Genomic DNA, 24,195 nt, shown 5'->3' on the forward strand with positions numbered 1-24,195 from the left:
AGTTTTTGATAGAAATTCAATTTTATTTATTATTAAGTCTGACCAGCACAAAATAGAAATTATCACAACTGGTAAATCCGATAAAAGTCAAATTCATACAAAATTAAAAAAACAAAAAAAAAAAATGTTTTATATATTTAAAACATATAAATGTATCAAAAATAAAAAGAAAGTTGGCCCCAAACGAGCCAAATTAACAGCAGTGCTCAATGTTTATACTGTACACATACAGTAGGATTGCAGAACCTGCCCTAAGCATCCTATGTCAAGCTGTGTGTGTGTGTGTGTGTGTGAGAGAGAGAGAGAGAGAGAGAGAGAGAGAGAGAGAGGCCTACACATTTCAACTTATGAATGGCATTTTGTATTGCAAGTATTTTTTGCACATTTTGATGCCTTGATGACAGTGGTAGGGGCTCGAACTTAACTACACTAACTAGTAATGGAATGATGTAATTTAATAACAAAATCTCTTACAGTTACTGAGAAACAATGTACAGTTAAATTACAGTTGCTTAAGAAAATGTTAACGATACACACACACAGATTTCCCAAATTGCATTGACTGGTCTAAAATATGACATACCAATGTTTCAGGATTTTAGAACACAGAACAGGACACACACTTAATTGATAACTGAATTTTAGAAAAGTAATCAAAAAGTAATCAAATATAATCAGTTACATTACTTTTAAAGCACTTAAAATAGTTATGCTACTTATTACATTTTAAATAGGGTAACTTGTTATCTGTAACTCATTACATTTCCAAAATAACCTTCCCAACAATGTTGGTACATTTGTATTTTTGAAATATATAAAACAATTTATTTTATAAATTTGTCTGGGGGGGGTTGCTTTTGAAAACTTTTTTTCTCTCTCCATAGGCGGAGGTTGAACCAACTCCAGTAAAGCTATAGCCTAAGTAACCTAATGGTAGTGTAATCTGTTAACAATGCACATTATATACCGTTTTTTAGGCAAGTACCAGATAATGAGTGCCTTGTCGTGAAATGTTTTAATACGACGAAAACTGTCTAACGTGATCACAATTTAATAATGATTTCATTTCAAACAACGAATAAATTATATAGAGAAAGGAGCAAAGAACACAGTATCAACAAAGCTTTTTGAAACTCCGAATCAGTAAAACACTGCATCGCAAAATGATTTCAAAGCGCTCCAGTCGGATCGCCAATCATTCGATTCAGAACGGGACTTCAAAGCGTGTATCGCGAATCGTTTGATTTAGATCGGAATTTAGGAGCGGGTTCGCGGGATTATCACCACCGGGGATAAAAACGATTCAGCAGAGGCAGGGATGCATAGACCAGAGTGGGAGAAATAGAACGGGACAAGTTGTCCCTTTCTCAGCGTGAGAAATACAAGGTGTGGCGTGAGAGCGTGTGAACTGGTTGAAATGCGTGTGTCTCACGGTGAATGCGTGAGACTTGAGAGCCCTGCTCTTAAAAGACCCAATACTATCACAGGAACGGAGATATTCATTATATTACTGTTAAGCTCACTATCAATATTAAAATACGCCAAACCATGTGTCATGTATCACAGCTACATTTATGACCTTTGCAGCAAAAAAAAAAACGCGTGAAAATCAGTTCGGTATTCCGTGAGGTATGATTAATTAAATGCGTTGACAGCTCATTACACCTGCCAAACAGATTACACTGAGTGGAGCGGGTGACCGGTCCAAGATGGCGGCCCCACGTCTCGTCAGCCCCAGTAGGGAGTATCGGTCGATGCGGCGTCTACTCTCTATATATGTCTATGCTTGTCAATACATAGAAAAGATGGCATCGATTCCAGCCAGAGTCTGATGATGAAACGGCTGAAGTGGCTGATCCACAAGTTAGCACGGTCTACCGTGGAAAGTGCTCGCAATTTGCTTTTATAACCGAACAGGGCACACCTCTATGTTGTAAACTTCAGCAATGTATAATGCATTAAGCGGCTTTCACACCGAACGCTTTCACCCTTCAGAGCGCAGCGGAAAAAGTTCATTTGAACAACTTGTTTGAACTTTGCTCCGCTGCACGTCCGCTTTAGTCAAGGCCGAAACAAGCCGTCCACGCAGGGCGGAAGTAGGGTGACCAGACGTCCCGAAAAATTCGGGACAGTCCCGAAATCTAAGCTGCTGTCCCGAATCCCGAATCCCGCTCTAATTGTCCCGAAAATTATACTGAAGCAAAATCTTAAATAGTTATTGTCTGATAAAACATAAAAAACTGTCCGTGGAGCGAGGTTGAGTCATCCTGCAGCAGCCTGGCAACCAGCTCCCGCCGGCTGCTCTTGGCTGCAGCATCTTGTTTTTTTTTTTTTTTTTTTTTAGATATACCGTAGGCGCGCATTAAGATATGCACTGATAAGCAAATTTTCATTCATGAAACTGACATGGCTGGTGTACCGGAACCCCAAAATGCTGCAAAAAAGCTAAAACGTCTCTGCAGGTACCGGGAGGAGTGGGTGGGCAGGTATCCATGGATTGCAAAAGCCCTACATGATGAAAGTAAAGCGTTCTGCAAAGTGTGTAGGAAAGAGTTTGGTGTCTTTTACGGGGGGGAGGCAGATGTTAGGCTGAATGCTAGCAGCAAATTACACTGTACCAACACCGCGACAGTACAGACCAACAAGTTGGTCTCGTCCTTCTTTAAGAAGCAGGATGATTCCATGTATAATAAAATAGATGCTGCTGAGCTGACCTCCGTGTTCCACTGTGTGACCCACCAACAATCATACAGGTCGCTTGACTGTGCGATGAAGTTAACACCAAAACTGTACTCGGATTCGGGCATAGCTAAACTCGTTAGCTGCGGTCGCACAAAAGCTGAAGCACTGGTCACAAACGTCCTGGCACCCCTCGCATCTGACTTCTCCCAATGCCTCGAGTCAAAAGATATATTCTTTTCCATTTCAACCGATGCCTCTAATAAAGGCAATGTGAAAACATTCCCGATCTCTGTGAGATTCTGGACTCCTGAGCAGGGCATCCAGAACAGAGTTCTTGATTTCTTTGAACAAACAGCCGAGAGCGCAGATGCCGTCACTGACACTTTACTGAATAAATTAAAGGAACACAAACTCAGCATCAATAACATCTCGGCTTACTCGGCTGACAATGCGGCAGTGAATTTCGGCAGAAAACACTCCATTTACCAAATTCTAAAAAAAAATCAACAGCAAGATCCTTCCTGCAAACTGCCCAGCTCACATAATACACAATGCAGTAAAACGTGCCAGCAATGCACTGCAAATAGATGTGGAGACTATCGTCATAAAATCATTTAACCATCTGGCACCGTGTTCAAAATAATACTTCTATAGCCTACGTATTAGGCTATATCAATTTATATGCATATGTACTTGTTACATACTCCAACATAGACAAAACATCAGAAAATAAATCAATGTTTTATCAAAACTTCACTCACACAGTTTCAGTCTGCTAAAGGATTCACAAGAATGTAAGAGGGTTTCCTATGTTGTCGTTTTCTAGGTGTTCTTTAAGGAATGAGCGTATCTTCTCACTGAAAAGATTTGAATGGTAATCTCTGGAGTCTGACGCTGAAGTGAATCCACTTCTTCTCTTGCAGATGTTCTTCACTCCCCAGCTTATGACACCAACCTATCAAAGATTTTACAGATACCAAAAAAAGTTCACATTCCTCAGTTTCTGTAATATGTATATGAGACTTTTCAATATTGTTTTCTAAAGGAAATGGAAATCGCACCTGAATCACTCGACCTTTTTTATTCACGTAAGTGGCCCCACCATCCTCACCTGTTACAAAATGACATGCAGACACAAGAAACTTTATGAGAATTGTACAAATTATTTCAGATCTCTAGTGATTAAACTATTGTCAACAAAAGATCTAAAAGATCGATTAGAACCAAATACAAGCCGCCGACTTGATGGCGTAAATCAAACATACCTTTGCAGGCAACATCATCTGTTTTTGGTTCAGTACCACCACTGCACAGAAAATTGTCTGTAACTACTTCCCTGGCATTTTCCACAATGATTCCTTCTGCTTTTTTTGCATCTTCAACACAAGCATCCCTCTAAAGAAAAAGTACAGGAGGAAGTGTTCTTAGCTTGTTTATGACTGAAATATGTATTTTTTTAAATCCATAAGAGATTCAAATAATGTTTTCTAATGAATATTGCACATATTTAATATTGAATGCCAAAAAGATAATTCAAGTACAAGCAAATGGTTGCGCAGAAATTCATGATACTTTGTTGCATTTAGCTGATTTATATGTTAATATAAATGTTGACAAAATTCGAGAATATTTTACTTTATAACACTGTAAGGAGGTCTGACATCTAAAACAGATAGACAACCTCTGCACAAAAAAAAATATACATAAATTAAGCTTTTAAATTAAGCTTTAAAAATCATTACATATTTTCCAAGCTTGATTGTGATGTATTTTATATTTCTTGGACTATTATCTGTATCCATTTCAGACGTGAAAGCAGCTTCCACAAGCTCGTTGCTCATTAGTATTTCCTCTGTAACAAATGCATGGAGAAAAATCTATGACATTTTATGTTTGATATGTTTCATTGTATAAAAGCAATATCACCTATTTAATATAATTTATGTGATACAGTTCTTACATGCCACATGTCAGGGACCTTACCATGTTTCCTGCACGTCCCTTCACTTTCTGAAAGTTTCAGAGCTGCATTGGTTTCTCTAGTGCATGGGATGCAGATTGGTCTGTAGAGAAATACAAATTATGTTATTGAATTAGTTCTGTTTCCTTCACATTCTTAATAAAGTAACATCACATGTTGAAGATCTGTGCTCCTCACTGTACAGTAGTAGTCATCTTAACAGGTTTTTCCAGCTGTATAAGAGCTACATCAAATTCGTAATATTGCTTTATTCCCAAATGCTGTTTTGCAGTGAGGTCAAAGGCAGGGTGAATGGCATAATTTTTCACTTTTACAACTGCAAATGGAAATGTAAACATCATTAATAAGATTTAACTTTTTGTCTTTGGTCTGAAAATATGGACATATCAGGACATACCCAGGTCTTTTTCCAGTTTAACTGTTATCTTATCAGGTGTGTCTCCAAACTTGAAGCAGTGAGCCGCTGTCAAGATGTAACTTGAGGTAACTAATGACCCCATGCAATTGGAACCTTTTTGACGCTACATGAAGAGCAGAGAAGACTGATGTTCATACGGCTGACATGGTTCAGCTTTTTAGCCATAACATGCATGTTTCTTCTTCTTGTGGGAAAAAATGTTTCCTTTAATGTCATTAATTTCTATATATAATAAAATGCTAAAAAGGCTCACAGCAATATTAATCTGTGCCAACCAGGGAAGTGCACTGCGTTTATTTTCCAAGCCTTCCCACACAATCCCACACAATCCTACACTGGTGCTCTCATCTGTGTAAGGAAGCAGGTACAAAGGGTTAATAATAACATCAATAGTTAACTAAAATTGTTGTAAAATGCATTATTACAAGAGGTCAGGAACTGCAAAACTGATTCATCCAAACAATAGTATTATTGCAGCTGTGTTTTTTAGAGTCTAACAGTCATTTCTCTTTTTGTGTTCCACAGAAAACATGAAAAACATGAAGGTGATTAAATAATTACAGAAATATCACTTTTGGGAGAAGTATAGATACAGCACCAATCATGTCGTCAAACATCTCTTGCACTTTTGTTAAGTCCAGGAGCTTAAAGAAATGTTTTTCTTGATCTTTCTGTGACACTAAGCCATTTATGTCCTTTTGATTCACGTCATATCCAACTCCAAATACATAAAGATCTGGAAAGAGAGACACAATAAGAAAGACATATCAATATGAAATCAATAATAAAGACTTGTGTATTTTTGTGCTGTCCCTGATGATACTGCTTGTTAATCAAACACATTTTTAAATACTTTTTAGCCCAAGCAATTTCATTTAAAATAAAATTAGGTTAATAAATGTCATGCTTACCAAGATTCTTCTCTCGGTTTGGATCATTTTTAGTGAAAAAATGTTTGATCTGATCCACTTTAGGTTTGGGATTCCCCCCCATGTTTGCATGACCTATAAAGTAAAATGAGATCAATTACAGCGAATATTTGCTGTAAAGTTGATCTCTGTTCTAATTTGTAATACTGTGCATAAGTATTTTATTAATATATTAGTTTATTTGTTCTGATAAAGAACAAACTGATTAAGTGCAAAATAATTTTTAAGCATTGTATTTAAAAATTATTAACTTGTACATAAATACTGAAAAGTCAATACCATCAGTGAACAATATGATGATGTGTTGGGTCTCACTGAAGGCTGTTGCATTGTTGAGCTCCTCTATTATCATGCTCTCTAAAATCTCTGAATAGACTTTGGCAATATTGGTACCTTTTTTTTCACCCCTTCCTGTTTCACACATCAGAATATTACAGTCAGTGGAGACTTTTTATATTGAAACAAGTGGCTAAATCTTAATTGAAAGTATTCAAAATTAAAACACAAATTGGGATTTAAAAAAAAATGTTTTATTTGATCTTTGCATAGTACATTATTCTGTAATAATAATCTCTAAAAACAATCCAATTATATCTATGTATACAATAAGACTCAAAAAGAGACATTCAAACAGAATACTTACTGTCATAAGTAAATTTGTCCAGTTCTTCAAAAATTCTCTCTAGGCTTCTTTCATGTTTATTAAGTTTGAAGTTCCTCATTTGGATTATCGGTGTAACATCTGTAGCAAATATCAGGATCTCATAGTTTGGGGAGACCGGGTAATAACTAATCTTTTGGAAAAAACATTGTGAATTCAAAGATGGAAGCAACATCTGTCTGTTTTCCTATCAAAATGTTGGATTTCTGTGCAGTTAATGTTTCCATTATGTGAAACAGGACATTCACTAAGATGCAGCATGTATGCAGTAGATTATGGGAGACTACACCCACAATGATGTGGAGGTTAAAAGTCAAGTTCAGTTTTGAGAGCATCTCAGTGTATCACATTGGTAATGCTTCATTTTCAAATATTGGTTTTTATATTACAGAACCTTTAACATTAAAATGAACAGCAACTGAATAACTCTTTTAGGAAAGGCTGCACCAGTATAAGTGGTCTTACAAATTCACTACAGAAACTTCTTGGGATTTTACAGTTGACATACCTTCTCTATAAGCATTTTAATGGTGGTTTTTGCTTTGTCAAAATCCTCTGGCTCTATGCTGCCAGATGCATCCACAGCAATGTAAATATCAAGTTTTCCACCCTGATCCAAAGATATTTTCTTCCCCTGCTGATCTGCAAACAGAAACACGGCATTCATGTTTAATGAAGATCTAAAAAAAAGATGTATGTGTGTGATTAATACTTTAAGTCACGCAAACATACCATCTTGTTCATACTGCTGAGAAACCGCTAGATTTGACTTTAGAGAACTGCTGAAAGCTTCTGATGCTTCCTCTGGGGTGTCGTATGTGAAATCAGCTGTAAAGTATTAACAACAACAAAATTATAGGTGCATTATCCAGAAAAGCCACTTTTCATCAGTTAAATCTTACAAACATGATTTTGAAATTTTGATAGGTATTTGAAGACTCACCGTAACATTGTGGCTCTGTTCCTGACCACTGGCCACCATCCTGACACACTCACACTTTGGAACCAATCAAGGTCAATGGACTCTCGCAGCGGTACGTGACTTTGTCGTCTATGTTAAACATGTTTCCTTCTCGATCGCTACCAGGGGGGACACCAGGATCAGGACAGTGATCAGCTGTGAGACAGTAACAAACAGAAGTGAAGATCCATGGACCTACAATTCAGTTTAAATCAGACTAGTTCTGCTGTGTGTTTATGAATTTACAGAGTAATAGCGATTACTCACAGTCACGTCCACAAATTGGTGTGCTTCCACTCCACTTCCCATTAGGCTTGCAAACACGGACCGCTGAGCCACGGAACATATAATCGGAATGACATGAGTAGCTGGTTGTGTCATTTACATAGTACTTGTGTTTATATGGAATCACCTCTCCATTCTCGAAAACATGAGGATTGGGACACGTGATCTCTAGAATAAATGCAGGAATAAACAGAATACTGTAGAAGAACATAATGAAAAAAATTATTCCAGCATTTTTCATGATATAATAATGCCTTTTTTTTTTTTGTACTTTTGCACTCTGGAGTTTTTCTGATTTTGGTCGTTGAGGTCCAGAGTCCATACTGACAAAGAAGTGACTGAATCGATGGGTAATATCCATTTGGACAGATGTATCTTAGAAGGCTCCCATGTTCATAACCTTTAGAAAGAACAAAGCTCCCTCCAGCAATGCTTAGATTCTCTTTGGGACATGAACTGTCACTTTTGGACATGAAGGATGGAGCACCTATAGTAAAAGCAGCCAGATCATTGAAGGAGGTCATGAAAAATATGACAGAAGCAACTTTTCCCAGTTGTTGCTATTTTATTTCCATTAAAAAAGAAATGATACAAGCCAAAATATTTTTGTCTGTATATTTCAGAATGCATTTATTTTAATAAGCAAAAAGACCTACCTGCAACAAGAGGACATATCATTGCAAGTATTAACCATTTCAACTGCTGCTTACACTCCATGCTTGAGCTGAGATTTAAAAAAACACAGAAACAAATAGACAGGGGGACAATTTTTTAGTGGGGTCAGTAGGAGGATTTTATTTACATGCACTGGTCAATGTTTAACCACATTTACTGGCACTGGTTACAAAAAAACTTGCTTTTCACTGATGCTTCATTTATGCCACTATAGGTGTCAATAAAATTTCAAGTCAGCTTTCAGACAAACCAGTGTGACAACCAAAAAAATGAGTGGATTTTTAAATAAACAAAACTCTGCAGAGGTGCTAATGTGTCAGATGTTTGGAAAGCGCAGGATTCCAGGGGTGTCAAACTGCACAGTCTGCAGTTTAGATTCAACCCTACCCTATGTAGCATTTGGGCCAATCAGACACACAGTTGTTTATTTGATTTACTAAATCAATTTTTCATCCAATCCACAACACTGGCTGCTGGAACATCTCTAATGGCCCACCAGGCCCCTGGTTACCATGGCAACCAGAATACCTCAGCCAGATCAGATAAACTTTATGACCTACAAGTAGGTAGAGAGAATCTTCCCCTACTTAAATCTCTCTAAAACAGAAACAATGGCTATAGAAATAGACTCTTTCCTATTCATTCACAGAAAAACCTATCCTTGACCTTCCTATCACACATAGCCAGAGGTCATTGTGTATAGTTTTACTATTATTGCCTTGTCATTTTGTGTTTTTCATTATGCACTGTTATATGCATTTGTTATGATAGATCTCTAGTGTAGTATAACTTACCTATACCATGTTTGGTCTCTTTGAATTTGTATTTTGATAATCTAAATGATGGTGTGTATTATTAAATTATGTTGATACCCTTGCAACATATTAGTGTTTTAAAAATCCTTAGTAGTTTTACATCAACATCCAATCGAATTACATATGCAAAATACCATGCTCACAGACAAAAATTTCCCTCCAAAGGTGAAAGTTACCATTGGTTCTTGGACCTCCTAGAGGCGTAACCTCCAGAGAATTTAAAACCATCACATGAGACTCTCTTGTCTCTCTTCACTCTCTTCACTCTTCTGCAAAATCCTCCAATTGCTGCCCATGTGGAGGAACCCACAGGGAGCCGGAGCTGGCACAGGGCAGGCCCGACAGGCCCCAACATATAGAGCTGTGACTCTCGATCAACAAAGAGCCAGACATTTTCACTCAACCCTGGAATTCATCTTCATGACTCGCCTCAGTCAGTCAGGGGTCCTTTAGAACCTAAGAGGATGAGGAGGATGAGCTAGAGCTCTTCAGGACTTCCCTAAGCGTGCACCAGGCCTTGCGGCCTTGTCTTTCCATTCCCCAAAGATCACAGGACTTCAGCTGGGTCCCTCTCAGCTCTTGGTTCTTCTTCACTTTTCACATGGGAAGAAACTCCCAGTCACCATCGAGTCAAAACATCTTTGGAGCTCATCATTCTTCGGACCCGGAAGAACGTTATCGCGATTGCAAAACCACCACTGCTCCAAACCATCAAGACTTTCACCCGAGACTGCATTCGGACACATGTTCAACGACCAAGGCAATGCAAGTATCGTACATTGATTTAGTATAAGCTGTAGACAGCAGTGATGGTTTCACTCAGGTGGTTAACTGACTCTTTTCATAGCTACATTTTCTTGTCTCTCTCTAAGTGCTTCTCACTTGCCCTTCTCCCATGTATGAGTGATTTTTATGTTTGCTTGTTCTCAGATTTGTTATGTGTTAGTCCTTCGTTAATAAAACACTTGTGCACAAATTACATGAGTGTTGATTCTGATTCAACAGATTAGTTGATGGAAATTTAATTCTGCTACAGTAACTACTGGCAGCTGATATAAATAATTGTAATTAATCATAATTATTTGTAATTATTTATACACATTTTCCTTTGAGCTAAATCACAACTCATCTGATCCAGTTGAGCAAGTCATTGGGGCTTATTTGAAAACTACATGATATTTGTGTTGAAGCAGGGTTGGAACTAAACTCTGCAGGGCTGCCGCCCACCAGGAACTGAGTTTGACACCTGTGGTCCACAGGGGCGGATTGGCCATCTGGCAATTCTGGCAAATGCCAGAAGGGCCGGACCATTTTTTAAATGTGGGCCGGTCAGTTTTTTTTTTAAATATGTATTGTTTTTACATGCAGGCAGTTTTTATCTCTTGCAAGATGTGAATATGATGATGATGATGATGATGATGATGATAGTAATAATAATAATAATAATAATAATAATAAATGTTAAGCATTTGGCCCAATCGGCGACGGCCGGCTGGTTTCGAGATGGGCCGACCCAATCCGACCCAATCCGACCCAATCAGAGGTTACGCGGACGTAATCAAAATCTGGCAAGAATGTCAAACAGTAAGTGCAACACAAGCTAATTGTCAGAGATGGACCGTAAAAAAAGGAAAGGCGGTGCCAAAAAGCTCAGAGAAAGCAAAAAAAAGGGCTCTAAAATCAGACGCTGCCAAATGCATAAAATTAACTGAAATATTTCGAAAGGTTTAAATTCGGCTGCTGCATCGGAGGACAGTAGCGCAGTAGAGGAGGTAAGAAGAAAACAGAAAATATACTTCTAAGTCATTATACTAAAATATACTAAGTAATTTTTACGCCATTCACGCTACTTCTGACAGTTTTTGACAGTAACCTACACTGTGTTTAACAGTTGTAAGCTTAGCGTAGAACTCCTGTACATTTAAAAATGTACTGCAGAGACCAGCAAGAAGCATGGACACAATGACAGTCAGGCAAGAGTGAGGAACAAGTATAATCACAGACAGCCATACAAACATATTAAAATTGCAGAGTTACAGAGTTAAAATGGATGAGAAGATGTAGAATCAGACAGACAATGTGTACAATGTCAACATAGAAACAAGGAGAAGCCAACATATAGACAGTGGCAATAAAGAACAACACTGCAGAGAATAACATATATAGTTATTTGTGAATAAAAGTATGCTGAAGTGTTGCTAGTGATAGTAAAACCGGAATTTTTGGGGGGTTTTAATGTTAAAAAAATATTAAAAATAGTAAATGGTGTTTATCTGAGAGTGTAACGATGCAAACATGTTTTCTGTAGGGGATAGACAATATTGTTTGGTCAGTATAAAATCTATAGAAGTCTATGGAAAGTCCCCACAATTCACAAAAACAAACATGTGTGTGTGTGTGTGTGTGTGTGTGTGTAATGTGTGCACCTGGTATTCATCACGTTATGGGGACCAACATGTGTGTGTGTGTGTGTGTGTGTGTGTGTGTGTGATACACATTCACAGGTTACTCCTATCATAAGTAATAGCAGACAAATGGCATAAACAGACAGCACATGGACTCTACAAGATTCACAGATTATTATTTTATTATTTAGTTTTTACTGTATGTATAAATTTGTTATAAACGGGTTGTTTTTGTTCCAGTCACATACTGTAACGGAGACTCCAGGGAAGCGTGATAGATCCAAGTGCAAGCTTTTATTAAACACAACGTAGTAGACAGGCAGGGTCGATCTCCAAACAGACAGTAATATCCAGGGCAAAAACAGTAGCAAAATCCAGAAAAACGGGCAGAACATCAAAATACCAGTGAGCAGTCCAACATAGCAAAACAAGGCAATGAAACAAGAGAAAACGCTTAGTAGAGTCCGCACAGCAAAACAATACTTCGCGAAGCCTGTTTGGTTTAGGCCTCCTTAAATGGCCACCAAACAGGAAGTTACCAGTGAAGCAGCAGAGGGAGCAGCAACAGGCAGTCAATGGGTGAGGGCTCCTTCTGCTGGCATGGCGTTACACATACATTAAATATTTAAATATCTATTATATATGGTACTGCTTATATTATTTCACCATCTGTACACCAATATAAGTAGTGAATGTGCGTGTCCGTGGGTGGGGCTGTGTCGGTGTGGTAATGTGGGCTGGTGTGGCTACAGTGCCAGGGCTGAATTTTTGTCCCAGTCCACCCCTGGTGGTCCAGATCATACCGAGGGTCATTTTCAGATTGCCATTCACAATCTCTGCAAGTCAGAACAGCCACAAAATTGACAGAAGAATAGCGGAGACCGAGAATGGTTGTAACATGGGTCAGTTGTAACACTTCCAGTTTCTCAAAAAAGAAACAAGTTACAAATCACCTAATTCACGTCACACTTTCTCAGCTTACTCCTTATTCTACATGTGAGGAAGCAGAGCCCTGTGGTGGACACGGCAGATTTTAGGGGACAAAAACTTTGAAAAAAAAAAGTAACTTTTTATAGTTCATTTATTTTTGTGATGCAGAATTATTATATTTATTGTGTGTCTGTGTAGATATATTGTGCTAATGTTTGGCTGTTAGCTGTAAGGTGAGCTAGTTCATGGCTACAAGACTCTGGCTTAATTGTAACATCAGTAAAACATGTTATAACTTACTCCACTTTTTTTTTTTTATTTATTTTTTGTTTGAATTTCAGTATAGGTCTTGGAAGAAAAAGACAAACTGAGGGGAGTCTCTAAATGTTCAAAAGCTCAATTTTATTATGGACAATTACTATGACATTAACAAACATGCTTAAACACACATACACGTGCATGTTATTCAGTAAAATTAAAAAACTATGATTCTGCAAATCTATTAAAATAATTTACAACAACCTCAAACAACTAAAGAATTGTGATTTTTTTATCTCAACATGTTGCTTGTTATGATGTGTAAATCTCAATTTTGACAACAAAAGCAATGCATGTCTAATGCAAAAACAGTAATGTGCATTGTTCTGATCTCTATTAATATACATATGGTTAGTTGGTTGGTTATGGGAAGGCTATATGCTTAATATGTAGCTCTGCTTAACACATTTTGTATCAGGGGGTCCCAACATAGACAAAACATCAGAAAATAAATCAATGTTTTATCAAAACTTCTTTCACTCACACAGTTTCAGTCTGCTAAAGGATTCACAAGAAAGTAAGAGGGTTTCCTATGTTGTCATTTTCTAGGTGTTCTTTAAGGAATGAGCGTATCTTCTCACTGAAAAGATTTGAATGGTAATCTCTGGAGTCTGACACCGAAGTGAATCTATTACTGTTTCCCCTGCAGATGTTCTTCACTCCCCAGCTTATGACACCAACCTATCAAAGATTTTACAGATACCAAAAAAAGTTAATATTCCTCAGTTTCTGTAATATGTAACACATTGTACATGAGACTTTTCAATACTGTTTTCTAAAGGAAACGGAAATCGCACCTGAATCACTCGACCTTTTTTATTCATGTAAGTGGCCCCACCATCCTCACCTGTTACAAAATGACATGCAGACACAAGAAACTATATGAGAATTGTACCAATTATTTCAGATCTCTAGTGATTAAACTATTGTCAACAAAAGATCTAAAAGATCGATTAGAACCAAATACAAGCCGCCGACTTGATGGCGTAAATCAAACATACCTTTGCAGGCAACATCATCTGTTTTTGGTTCAGTACCACCACTGCACAGAAAATTGTCTGTAACTACTTCCCTGGCATTTTCCACGTTGATTCCTTCTGCTTTTTTTGCATCTTCAACACAAGCATCCCGCTAAAGAAAAAGTACAAGAAAAAGTGTTCTTAGCTTGTTTATGACTGAAATATGTATTTTTTTTAATCCATAAGAGATTAAAATAATGTTTTCTAATGAATATTGCACATATTTAATATTGAATGCCAAAAAGATAATTCAAGTACAAGCAAATGGTTGTGCAGAAATTCATGACACTTTGTTGCATTTAGCTGATTTATATGTTAGTCTAAATGTTGACAAAATTTGAGAATATTTTACTTTATAACACTATAAGGAGGTCTGACATCTAAAACAGATAGACAACCTCTGCACAAAAAAATATACATAAATTAAGCATTTAAATTAAGCTTTAAAAATCATTACATATTTTCCAAGCTTGATTGTGATGTGTTTTATTTTTTTTGGACTATTATCTCTATCCATTTCAGACGTGAAAGCAGCTTCCACAAGCTCGTTGCTCATTAGTATTTCCTCTGTAACAAATGCATGGAGAAAAATCTATGACATTTTATGTTTGATGTGTTTCATTGAATAAAAGCTATTTAATATAATTCATGTGATACGGTTCTTACATGCCGCATGTCAGGGACCTTACCATGTTTCCTGCACGTCCCTTCACTTTCTGAAAGTTTCAGAGCTGCATTGGTTTCTCTAGTGCATGGGATGCAGATTGGTCTGTAGAGAAATACAAATTATGTTATTGAATTAGTTCTGTTTCCTTCACATTCTTAATAAAGTAACATCACATGTTGAAGATCTGTGCTCCTCACCGTACAGTAGTAGTCATCTTAACAGGTTTTTCCAGCTGTATAAGAGCTACATCAAATTCGTAATATTCCTGTATTCCCATGTGCTGTTTTGCGATGATGTTATATTTAGGATGAAGTACATAATTTTTCACTTTTACAACTGCAAATGGAAATGTAAACATCATTAATAAGATTTACCTTTTTTTCTTTGGTCTGAAAATATGGATGTATCAGGACATACCCAGGTCTTTTTCCAGTTTAACTGTTATCTTATCAGGTGTGTCTCCATGGTTGAAGCAGTGAGCCGCTGTCAAGATGTAACTTGAGGTAACTAATGACCCCATGCAATTTGGAACCTTTTTGACGCTACATGAAGAGCAGAGAAGACTGATGTTCATACAGATGACATGGTTCATCTCTTTAGCCATAACATGCATGTTTCTTCTTCTTGTGAGAGAAAATGTTTCCTTTAATGTCATTAATTTCTATATATAATAAAATGCTAAAAAGGCTCACAGCAATATTAATCTGCGCCAACCAGGGAAATGCACGGCGTTTATTTTCCAAGCCTTCCCACACAATCCCACACAATCCTACACTGGTGCTCTCATCTGTGTAAGGAAGCAGGTACAAAGGGTTAATAATAACAACAACAATTAACCAAAATGGTTGTAAATTGTAAAAAATTATTACAAGAGGTCAGGAACTGCAATACTGATTTATCCAAACAAAAGTGTTGTTGCAGCTGTGTTTTTTAGAGTCTAACAGTCATTTCTCTTTTTGTGTTCCACAGAAAACATGAAAAACATGAAGGTGATTAAATAATTACAGAAATTTCACTTTTGGGTGAAGTATAGATACAGTACCAATCATGTCGTCAAACATCTCTTGCACTTTTGTTAAGTCAAGGAGCTTAAAGAAATGTTTTTCTTGATCTTTCTGTGACACTAAGCCTTTTATGTATTCTTGATAAACATCATCTCCAACTCCAAATACATAAAGATCTGAAAAGAGACGACACAATATGAAAGACATATCAATATGAAATCAATACAATAAAGACTTGTGTATTTTTGTGCTGTCCCTGATGATACTGCTTGTTAATGAAACACATTTTTAAATACTTTTTAGCCCAAGCAATTTCATTTAAAATAAAATTAGGTTAATAAATGTCATGCTTACCAAGATTCTCTCGGTTTGGATCATTTTTGGTGACAAGACGTTTGATCTGGTCCACTTTACGTTTGGGATTCCCCCCCATGTTTGCATGACCTATAAAGTAAGATGAGATCAAATACAGCGAATATTTGCTGTAAAGTTGATCTCTATTCTAATTTGTAATTCTGTGCATAAGTATTTTATTAATATATTAGTTTATTTGTTCTGATAAAGAACAAACTGATTAAGTGCAAAATAATTTTTAAGCATTGTATTTAAAAAATATTAACTTGTACACAAATACTGAAAAGTCAATACCATCAGTGAACAATATGATGATGTGTTGGGTCTCACTGAAGGCCGTTGCATTGTTGTTCATCTCTATTATCATGCTCTCTAAAATCTCTGAATAGACTTTGGCGATATTGGTACCTGTTTTACCACCTCTACCTGTTTCACACATCAGAATATTACAGTCAGCAGAGACTTTTTTTTGATTGAAACAAGTGGTTCAACAAATCTTAATTAAAAGTATTCAAAATTAAAACACGAATTGGGACTTTTTTAAAAGGTTTGTTTTATTTGATCTTTGCATAGTACATTATTCTGTAATAATAATCTAAAAAGAGAGACATTCAAACAGAATACTTACTGTCATAAGTAAATTTGTCCAGGTCTTCAAAAATTCTCTCTAGACTTGTTTCATGTTTATTAAGTTTGAAGTTCCTCATTTGGATTATCGGTGTAACATCTGTAGCAAATATCAGGATCTCATAGTTTGGGGAGACCGGGTAATAACTAATCTTTTGGAAAAAAGCATTGTGAATTCAAAGATGGAAGCAACATCTGTCTGTTTTCCTATCAAAATGCTGGATTTCTGTGTAGTTAATGTTTCCATTATGTGAAACAGGATATTCACTAAAATGCAGCAAGTATGTAGTGGACTGTGGGAGACTACACCCCTCCTAAACACACTTATGCTCATATTGGAGGTTTCTGACAATGATGAGGTGGTTAAAAGTCAGGTTGACTCTTGAGAGCATCTCAGTGTATCACAATGGTAATGCTTCATTTTCAAATATTGTTATTTATATTATTACTTATATTATTACAAAAATTTTAACATCAAAATGAACAACAATTAAATGACTGCTTTTAGGTTTTGGGAAATGCTGCATTATATCAGTAGCCTAAAACAATTACTTTAATTTGATACATCAGTAGCCAAAACTTTGCAATGCTAGTCATTAAATTAGTAGACTGTCTTTATCTTCTAAACTCTTCTAAACTTTGCAAGTATATGTCAACTTATTCTACTAACCCTAATCCTAACAGTGTGCTCTGAGAGTTAGTAAACATGTAGTTGCGAATTAATGAGAATTAGTTGACATGAGGCTGCAAATTTACTTATAGTTAGAGAATGTCTAAAGTGGACTATCAAAATAAAGTGTAACCACAGTGCCTAAATATGTGGTCTTACAAATTCACAGCAACTTCTGTTTTGTCGACATACCTTCTCTATAAGCAGTTTAATGGTGGTTTTTGCATTCCTAAAATCCTCTCATCTATGCTGTCAGATGCATCCACAGCAATGTAAATATCAAGTTTTCCACTCTGATCCATAGTTATTTTCTTCCCCTGCTGATCTAAAGACAGAAGGAACACGATATTCATGTTTAAATGTGCTGATGTGATTTGTCTCTTTTTCTAAGCATGGCAATTAATAATTAAGGTTTTTTTTTTTTTTTTTTAAAAGATGCTTTTAGTCACACAAAGGTACCTTCTTGTTCATACTGTTGAAAAATTGCTAGATTTGACTTTAGAGAACTGGTAAAAGCGTCTGATGCTTCCTCTGGGGTGTCGTATGTGAAATCAGCTGTAAAATAATAACACAACAACAACAACATTATTCAGAAAAGCCACTTTTAGTTAGTTACATTTTATGGCCAACAACTTTTGTTTTGGAAAATATATTTTTGAGTCCATACAAAACACATGATTTTGACATTTTGATAGCTATTTGAAGACTCACCGTAACATTGTGGCTCTGTTCCTGACCACTGGCCATCATCCTGACACACTCGCACTTTGGAACCAATCAAGGTCAATGGACTCTCGCAGCGGTACGTGACTCTGTTGCCTATGTTAAATATGTTCCCTGTTCGACTGCTACCAGGGGGAACACCAGGATCAGGACAGTGATCAGCTGTGAGACAGTAATAAACTATTAATAAAGTAGAAAGAAAAATAGTAACAAGGAGATAAAAATAATGAATTAGAAGTTCAGGGAAATGTACTTCAAGGTAAGTAAATTTTTTTAACAGATTCCATTCAAGATTTAACCCAAGGGTTTAGTGTAAGAAGTAAGGACGTTGTATCACCAAAAAAAACACCAAACTGTAAGTCATAGACACTTGAAACTTGGAGGGATGGTAGTACTCACACCATCTACATGCAGTGTCACTAAGGCTCGCCCCAATCAGCCTGACGGGGACGCTACAATGATCAAAAGTACAAAATTGCTCATAACCTGTTAGTCATCTCAAGGCTCAAGTGTCTTATATTGCTGGAATCCTTCACTCTAAACCCGGATAAGTTGAATTTACTTAAAAAATTGGAGGAAACTGGTTGCCCTAAAAAATTTAAGTAATGTAAAGTTTATTTAACTTAAAATGTTTTGTAATATGAATTACAAAGGTCATTTCATTTAACTTAAAATGTTTTGTAACATCATTTCATTTGCAATTATTATAACTATTATATTTAAGTCAAATATACTAATTTCCAAGTTAAATCTATATCAAATGTTTTATTTTTCCAATTTGTTAACCTAGAAAATTAAGAAAAAAGCAAACAAATAAAGGAACATTAATGCAATTTTCCCTTTTATTTTAAATCAATTCAATTACAAATATTCAATTGAAAACACAACAAAACCATTTTTTCATATCCTGAAAACATTTCCCCATAAAACATGGGAGAAAAAAAAAAGTTAAAAAAGATACTAGTTCAACAAATTAACTTATCGTTAAGCACACAAACAAGTTTTCCTCAGAATCGCAACAAACAGCATCAAAACGATATGTTTTTTCCACACTCTGAGTTCACACTATTGGCAATACTGAATTTTAGGTGTCAGCTCACCTTTTCCCGACAAAAAATATAAAATACTTTTCATACACTTAGGATAGTCCAGGTGTAGGCAGGGAAATCAGTCTGAAAACAATGGACATAGAAGGCCTGAGATTGGTCAGTTCATCCATTACCAAGCTTTCTTCCAAGATGATTCCCACTCTAGATGAGGTGAGCTGTGAACTTTCTTGATCAACACTGAGGATTCTTACTGAAGTCTGTCTTGTCAGCTGCCTCCTAACAGAGGAAGAAACAGAACGACAAATACATTATCAAGTCAGTTAGACAATGCTGTTGTTAAATACTCAAAGTCATATGCTGCCTTCACACCATGTCATAATTACTTTAATTCTGAGAGGACAACATTGTGATGTTCAGCTTGTGAGCTGTTCATGTCAATAGACTGGGAATTGCGCTTTTCTATGGCAACACTATCAATGTCTAAATTAATCTGGAGCAGTCAGATACAGTGGTTAGGTGGTACAGCTCTCAGAAAATTTCCAGTTTACAGATGGTAAGTAGACTTTAGGGTTTACGTTTAATTGTACATCTACAGAATATTTAAAGTAAAATCCACATACAAACACTACTGGCATATGGTCAGGAAGATCGGTGTTATTCAGGAAAGCTTGTAAACAACAGGAATGAGTGCAGGACAGACTCACACCATCATCATTATGAATAATCTTCTGACACACACTGTGCTAGTCAAAGTGATCATCCTCAGAACAGGTCTCAGTTAACCCACGACATACAGTTGATCTTGAACTTTGGTGTGAAGGTGGCATAAATGTGAACAAGGAAATTGTTTTGTTCTTGAATAATTTCCATGTTTGAACAAAGAGACAGGGTTTCACAGACAGGGCTTCACAGACAGGGCTTAGCTTAAGCCAGGACTAGGCCTTAGTTAAATTAAGATACTTAAATAGCTTTTATAAAAACACCTTAAAAGCTTTACTGGTGTGCATCTTGAGAAAAGAAAAATGGCACTGACATATTTTAAAATATGTCATTACAAGGTATTTTCAGTAAAGACTCCTTGTCATGTTATTAAACATGTTATTTTATTCTGAGACTGGCCTTAAGCCTTGTCTGTGAAACCAGGAGGAAAATGTGTAAATAGCAGTGCTCTCTTATCAGTTATTAGGATCATACTTACACTTTCAAAGCATCTCTTCCATTTCTTCTTTCTTCCAAAACAAGATAGTCGTTAAGAGGACTCTGAACCTAGATAGAACAGAAGTATATTCATCCGCCTTTGTATTTATACCGCTAATTAACGAAAACTTACGCTTTCAAACAATAGCCATGTCTAAATTAAACGTGGTACATTAACGTACTGCACTCACCATATTAGCTCCACCTTTGTCGCTCCTCGGCTGGAATCGCGGCTACTGTATGAGTAAAACTAAATTTACAGTCCTCACAAACAACAGCTCCTCGAGTGAAAAAGAAATCATTGAAAGAAAAAGGCAAAAAATGTTAGTCGAACTCGCCAGTCAGGGGTTCAAGCGCAGGCGAGTGAGAACACTAGCTATCAACGGATGAGAAATGTCCCGTCGTTTAGACGAACAACAACTTTTGCCGATCACAAAGAGTTTCTCGAGGGACGTGATAAAAGATAAATGGCGGAAAACAATGCCAATAGAACTATCTAAATCTAAATTTCCACATTCATCCACAGCTTAAATTCATACACAATCACAGTGACAAAATGGCGCTGTTACTCGCAGCACCGGTGAAGGAGGCGTGGTCAGGAGATAAATTTCATAATACGAGTTAATTTAACTTAAGTTTATTCACAGGTTCAAATATGTCTACAAATTAGTAGAATCTACTTATATTTTATAAGCAATGCAGTAAAACTTAAATATTGTGTTCAATTGTAATTAAATGGTTTAATTAGATACAAAATCCGGGCTTACAGTGTTGGCTAATGCCGGACAAAATGCATGTCTCATATTCATCTGTACGAAATTTTCAGGTATTTCGGATTTTTTGAAAAACCTACTTTTGCGAACTAGTCCTAGATTTTTTGCTCAATCAGAAAGATGCAGAAAGATTAGCTGAAAATGAATATCAATAATTATTTTTAAAAAGTTGAACTTTCGACTCACCATCCCAAAGGGATGCCAAAATGTTCGAAAGGGGCAGGGCTGCCTGTACTAAAACAGCTATAACTTTGAACGGAATGAGAGATCTTCGCCAAACTCACACCACACATGTAATCGCTGAATCTGAGGTCACGTGATAAAAGATGCAGAGCTTGGCCACTTGGTGGCGCTATAAGAAGGAAAACATAAAAATGGCTATACCTATGCAACCATTAAATCGGTACTATAAGGACATTTGCGTATCTCAAAAAACATGGCTGCCTTAGCCGATGAACTTTGAGCACCTATTAGACAAAGTTAACGGAGGTCGATCAGATTGAAACTCAGTGGGCCTGTTTGACTCAGGATCCTAAAGGTGCTGCAATATCTCATTTTTCAAGGGCATAAACAATTGTATATTGCATTGTTTTTTTGCACATACACACAATATGATAGACCTCCACATTCCCAACAACTTTGCCTCTAGAAACACTGCTGTCAATTAAACCATTTGATTGAGAAAAAAAAAAAAAAAAAAAAAAAAAAAAAAAACTACTTCTGCAAACTAGTCCTAGGTTTTTTTCTGAAAAAAAAAAAACACTGCAGTACAGTTCTTTGTACTCTCTAGGTTAATAATTATCAAAAAATGTTGCTACAGCGGGGTCGTTTAGAAAAGGGACCTGCCCAAATATACCCAAAAGCCTATAAAGCCAAAATTAAAACTCAAAACTTCATGAAACTTTGTGAGTAAATGTGACAGGTGATTCTAAACAAGCATGGAAAGTTTTAGGGAGATCGGACTACAGCTTGTGCTATAACAGTCAAAAATGTTAAAAAACATAATATTTCTATGCCAAATATTTGCCAGAAATGATTTTTTAAAATCATTGGTTCAGTTGGTTACAAGCTTGGTAAATAACATGTAATGTCTTTTTAATATGTGCTTAAAGCACTTAAACCCTGGCAATCGCTGCTTGCAGCTTTATTATTACAGAGACAACAAAGTGTTACTTTGTTGAACAATTTAAATTCAGGTGTTGTTGGTGCCGTTTTCCATGATTTAAAAAGGTTTTTGATACTGTCAGTCATAATGTACTTTTATCTGAATTGTCAAAGTTACATTTTTCTATTAACACATTAACATGGAATCTTATTTAAATATAAGGAAACCGTGTTCAAGAATCAGTGATATATGCTCTGTGCGTTTATATATTTACAGATTAATAGCGATTACTCACAGTCATGTCCACAAACTGGTGTGCTTCCACTCCACTTCCCATTAGGCTTGCAAACACGGACCGCTGAGCCACGGAACATATACTCGGAAGGACATGAGTAGGTAGTTGTGTCATTTACATAGTACTTGTGTTTATATGGAATCACCTCTCCATTCTCGAAAATATGAGGATTGGGACACGTGATCTCTAGGATAAATGCATGAATAAACAGAATACTATAGAAGAACATAATAAAAATACATAAGTACAGCATTTATTTATGATATAATGACACAAAATAATGCCTTGTTTCTTACTTTTGCACTCTGGAGTTTTTCTGATTTTGGTCGTTGAGGTCCAGAGTCCATACTGACAACGTTGAGACCGAATCGATGGGTAATATCCATTTGGACAGATGTATCTTAGCAGACTCCCATGTGAATAGCCATTAGAAAGGACAAAGCTCCCTCCAGTAATGTTTAGATTCTCTCTGGGACATGAACTGTTACTTTTGGACATGAAGGATGAAGCACCCAGATTGGAGGAGGCTGTGGACAATATGACAAAAATAACTTTTGTCAATTGTTGCTGCTTTAAAAAATATTTCTGTCTATATATCAGAAAGCAGTTATTTTAATAAGCCAAAAGACCTACCTGCAATAAGAGGACATATCATTGCAAGCATGAACCAGTTCAACCGCTGCTTACACTCCATGCTGTTTATTCCAAGTTGAACTGAGAAAAAAAACAAAAAAGCAAATGGACAGGGGACATTTTTATAGTGAGGTCAGCAGGAGGATTCTATTTACATTCACTGGTCAATGTTTAACATTGTTTAAAGGTTCCTTGCACTCACACCAAATAATCACCATCATTCGTACACCATTATATATTTAATAATTACAAAAACATCTAATCATGTTAACACCTAAATGACAACTGTCATGAATTCTATTTGCATTTTGTGTCATCAAAATATAGTTGTAAAGAACAGCAGAATTGTTAGCAACTTTGCTTTCTTTTTCTTTAATGCTCTCTGTCTAGCTTGTACTAATCTGAACAATGAAACTCTATATTATGACTTTTATTTGCCATTTTATGATGAATTGCTTGTTGTATTCTTCAGTTGTAGGTTGCTTTGGATAAAAGTGTCTGCTAAATAAATAAAATGTAGGGGAATAGTGACACAGAATATGTTAGGGTTAATAATTAGATCTTGGGTCCAGAGAGCAATTCCAACTAAAAGGGTCAAATGAGAACTATTTTATTACTATTTGAAAACATTCACTCTCCTTTTTAGTGCATGGATTTAAATGTGACATGCATTTTTGCCGTCACACTGTCCTTTTTTCCAGCAATTAAATTACTATAAATACAATACTGGCTTATTTGAATGGAAAGGTAAGTCTGCACAAGATGTCTAGCTGATGCATTATGCTTGTCAAAAACACTGTGATTTACATACTTATTCATCTTACAGATGATATCTCCATACCTTTGTGTTGACTCATTGACTTCAATATGATTGACTGGTTTGGCAGAAGTCTCACTTCTTGCCTTCAGTGGGTGAGTTTCTTAGGAGCCTTTATCAATGCAATGCAATACCTAACTATGGAAATTATTTGAACATGAACATGTTTTGAGGCACTGTTGTCCATGTGAACAAAAAATGG

The 24,195-nt window shown here is 36.3% G+C and overlaps 1 long non-coding RNA gene and 2 pseudogenes across 1 annotated transcript; all 3 read right to left on the reverse strand.

The window, feature by feature from the left end:
• Positions 1-2,574: 2,574 nt before the first annotated feature.
• LOC127152809 (complement factor B-like) lies at positions 2,575-8,671 on the reverse strand (annotated as a pseudogene).
• Positions 8,672-13,123: 4,452 nt separating this feature from the next.
• On the reverse strand, positions 13,124-23,283 carry LOC127152810 (complement factor B-like; annotated as a pseudogene).
• Positions 18,949-22,537, reverse strand: LOC127152812 (uncharacterized). The gene is made up of 3 exons (XR_007825138.1): positions 20,562-22,537; positions 20,372-20,439; positions 18,949-19,449 (listed from the first exon to the last, which is right to left on the reverse strand). It is a non-coding gene; the product is annotated as an uncharacterized LOC127152812 (long non-coding RNA).
• Positions 23,284-24,195: the final 912 nt, after the last annotated feature.

The sequence above is a fragment of the Labeo rohita genome, chromosome 21, assembly GCF_022985175.1.
Source record: "Labeo rohita strain BAU-BD-2019 chromosome 21, IGBB_LRoh.1.0, whole genome shotgun sequence".
Classification (NCBI taxonomy): Eukaryota; Metazoa; Chordata; class Actinopteri; order Cypriniformes; family Cyprinidae; genus Labeo; species Labeo rohita.